The following is a 4,506-nucleotide window of genomic DNA, read 5'->3' as shown; positions in this document are numbered from 1 at the left end:
GGATTCTAGCGTTATAAGTCCGCAGACATACCGCGGGGTGGGGGGCGTTTTTCACATGGAAAAATGTCATAATCAAAATTCTTAAATGAGAATTTTCCCAGCCTATTTTGACTAAATTTCTATTCCTGAGATCATTGTGAATTAATAAAGAAATTGAATAGGAATTAGGACAAAAATCTTGGGGAATCTTTTACATTTACGAGTTGCAAAAAAAAAAGAAGAGAGAGAGAGAAAGAGAGGCATTTCCCTCATTATGTATTGATAACGTATCAAATTTTGCGGTACTTTATCCTGCGTCTTTTGATTGATGTGTTTGAGGTTTCAGCCATCTTTGGATTTAAAGATTCCACACCCAGTGGTAAGTAATGTTATCAACTAATTGTTAATTATCTTGAGTCATGCACATGGAAATTTATAAAAAAAATAAATGAATAATTGAATATCTTTTTTCTGGTTCTCGTTCTTAAAAAACACACACGATATTTCTATAATAATTTGTGTTTCAAGTGGAGTGAAAATCGCTGATCTCCGGCTAAAGTTTCTCTATTTGAGTCAGTCACATGCTTAATTTTGCCTAATACCTACTTTCAACTCTGTAAATTGATCTGTATAGTAAGTACGGTTCCTGTGGTTGTTTAAGACATACCATGTTCACTCAAAAGTGTACAGTAGTCACATCACGAAGTTAAAATTGTGCTATGTTTTAAGAGAATGTTTTCTATTTTGGAATAAATCGCTGAAAATAATGTTAATTAAAAGTTTAGAAATTACACCTGTGATTACTATATTTGGAACCACAGTCGTTCGTTCGTAATGCCATTTCATTTAGATAAATATTTCATGATTTATCGTGAATGTTTGAAATGCAATGTGTCGTTTCCAACAGCGACATCATAACCACCTTTTAGCGTTTCGTGTTATGTACATTTAACCCAGGTTTACTACTATCATAACTTTAACATGAGGAATTAACCATTAACTTCTGGATTTTCGATATTGGGGAAGTGAATAAATCATTATTTCAGGTTTTCATCCTAACATTTTACAGATCGTGTAATGTGTTTTCTCTTGCTATATGACAGGAAAATAAATTTTCTAATTTCGAGAGGGGGGGGGGGAGTTTTCCTCCAAGAATTGATTTCCTCCTCCCAGTTGGTCATTCTCATGTCTGTAAAAAAAAAAAAAACTATTCGAATTTCTTGATGTATCAATAAGTTTAGGTTATGATATTCAAATGCAAATATCACATTTAAACAATTACTAAGTGCGAGACGATGACGAAAATCAGTAAAAGAAACACGAAAAGTACGACTTATCTCAGACAAAATCTTTATTTTACCAACGAGTGCCAGTGATCTGCGTTTGATGTGGACCAGGTGAGTTTATGATGAGTAATTAGTAATTATTATCTTAATTCTGATTCAGCCGTAAGTCGTAGGAATTTACTATTTATCCAAAGAATACACTTACGATTAAATACAATGAATTGGTTTTGCTTTAACGCCACATAAGTGTATTGTTATTTGAACTAGCAGGGACCTGAGAAAACATTTGATTTTAATTCGGGCCTATCCTGTCCCTAAATTCAGCAGCTACAAGTAAGTAAGTAATTATAAGTCTTATAATTAGACTAGCAGAGACCCGCAAAACATTTGCGGTAAAATTAGTATCTTTATTACAACAATACTTCTTTAAGTACAGGATTTCTATAATAATGCAAAATAATTGTAATCTCGAACACCGAAATCTATAAATCTACTTGTCTGAGGCCTAACATTAGTTAAGCCTTTATTAATCACGGCCTATCTATATAAGTAAACACCAATGTGTGTGTGTGTCTTTTTCTCATACGTTTCCATATTTCTTGATAAATCGGGACCAAACTTGACACATTGATACAGAATGACATGAGGGGGGGACAGAATTCTTGAAAAACATGTGTCTTTCTTTTCAGTATTGGTACTTTTATGTATTTTTATTGCACTTTTAATGTTTATTATGTTAAGAAAAAAAAATACAAACCTAATTTCCTATCCTTTGTTACAAACGAGTTTTTTTTTCACCCGTACAACGGACGGGGGTACACCAGCTAGTATTCAATAACGATGAAGATAACACTAACTTGTGTAAGTTTTTCTCTTTAGTTTAGTTAGGGCTACATTTTACCATTCTTAATACTATGAATAAATAAACGTATCATATTTTACGACCCAATGTTGTAAACAATTTGATAAGCTTTTAAACGTTGTAAAAAAAACGCCTACTAAACTTTATTCTACATCCGTTGAAGTAAAGTGCGTGCACATGTACATTTAACAGTAAGGTGCGCGCGCATTTTTAGGACAGACAAAATAAAGTATTATTACAATAGATAAATCGGTATTGTTGAGTGGTGTCTCAATAACTACTGAAAATAAAAATCAGTGGGACTCGCACCTTGATCTGCTTATCATTAGTTCTGTACCTCTATGGGTGAGTGATAAGTTTACGGAGCCACAATGCTGAAATCTGCGGTTCGATTCCCCTTCCTGGACAGAGTACAGAATAACCCATTCTGTATTTTTGCACTAAGAAAACAACAAAACTACTGATAATTATAATAGGTCAAATGATCTGTAGACTTTGCTAGAAAATGAAAAGGCTTGAGCTAAATTTTAAACCAGTTGTATACATCTGATAAGAAGTATGATGATAATTTTCAGCAAAAATAAACATAATCACTCACACACAAGAAAACAACAACATTATAATGGAACTAAAAATGTTAAATTATCTTTCCACTATCAATCCTTGTTGTCATAACGGTTAATGTATATGGCCATATCACCATATCCACACGCGTTCAGGATTATCCGTTATGACTTAAAGATGGCAACAAGGACTGACTAAATAAAAAATAGCGAGACTAAAAATAAAATTGTTTTATGGTGCTGATTTTATTAACAATTAATGTATTTAATAACATTATAATTAGAAATGTAATCGCGCTTTTTTTTGTTTTAGAATCTAACATATATAATTGACATATTACAATAAATACACTATAATATTATTTTATCTAATCATTTATACCCTGCAAGATAATGATGGACGAGATCAAAATTTTTAAAACGATTTTCAAGCAGTTAATTCGTTCTAACCTGGGTTCTTGGTTTACGTTACGTTGTCACTGCATCGCGTTCTGTACTTTGGAGCTGTAGATGTATTATAAGTGTGACGGTCAAATCCTACTATTCGATTAAAGTAGCCGAAGAACAATTGATGGTACATGATGGCCTTCTCTGTAGTCTTATCAGTTTAAAATCAGGGACGATTAACGCAAGTAACAGAAACGTTTTCTCATTTTGAATCGGTAGTTTTTCTGCTGACTAGAACCCTTTCCATTTGAAAGAGTAGTGCTCTCCTAGCATCCTGTGTACTCGTCACTTGTCTTCGTTTTACAGTTTTCTTCTCCGTACAAATAAACAATCTGTTCTTCATACTTTCTTTTCTTCGACTCGTTTAGGTCATACATTCGGTTTGATTGCGTGGTGAACTTCTTGTCGTACCTCTAACTATTGTATTTTTAACTGAAATTTATTAATGTGCCTGAAAATACCACATACTTAAGTTGAGAAGTTGAAATTTTGGTGCCTTGATCTCAAGTTTTTTAAACTGTTTTATTATTATTAATTTTTTTAATATGTAATTTCTTCCTGTTCTTATTACCCTTATAAATGTGTGATCTGAGCTACTTTAAAATGACATTTTCCTGGTGGGGAATTTATGCACAAGGGAAGGAATTTGTTTTGTCACCAACAGTAGTTCACAGTCTGAGAATGTGACACAATCTATAGGAGTTGTCTCCTGAACGTCGGTCTTATTTTTGTTCTCAGTCCAGCATCAAGTTTATGGATAACTTCAACCAAGGATTTCCTGGGGCGTTGACCCTATTTTAACCCTAAATTTGGTGCAGGGGAAATATGGACAACTAAAGGCCGCATTAATGACCTGCTGTTTGAAAGCCCTGAGACTAAGTGGTGATGTCTCTATATAAGACCAACATTGTTACTGATTAGTGGGAATGAACCCATAGCTAGAAGGTTGGATGTCACAATGGAGAATGAACCCAATAACAGAGCTGTTTCACCAATAGAAGACGCATTAGGTAAAGAGGGGACCTTTGGGACAAATGAGAGCTTCTCTGCACTTAAAGACATGCTGGTGGTACTACTAGGGGTGAAGTATACACCTGGAAAAAAGTTAAGCACCCCCGTGTTTTTTTCAAGTGATTCAGATTCGACGTTCTTGTGACTGATTATAAATTACCATTCAATCTAAACGTGTTTATCAAATGAAATTATGCATTATTGGGCACAAGAAAACAAGATTATCACCGTAAAATAACAATGTTTAATTTACATAGCATGACATCAAAATATGGACAGTTTTCACGCTTAAAATTATCTTCAATAAGTATTGTCAGTGAAAGCTCAAAAACGTTATTTAATTGTCAAATCACATTAC

The sequence above is a fragment of the Limulus polyphemus genome, unplaced genomic scaffold (assembly GCF_000517525.1).
Source record: "Limulus polyphemus unplaced genomic scaffold, Limulus_polyphemus-2.1.2 Scaffold904, whole genome shotgun sequence".
In the NCBI taxonomy this organism is placed as follows: domain Eukaryota; kingdom Metazoa; phylum Arthropoda; class Merostomata; order Xiphosura; family Limulidae; genus Limulus; species Limulus polyphemus.
The sequence above is the reverse complement of the archived record's forward strand: the minus strand, read 5'-3'. Positions refer to the sequence as shown.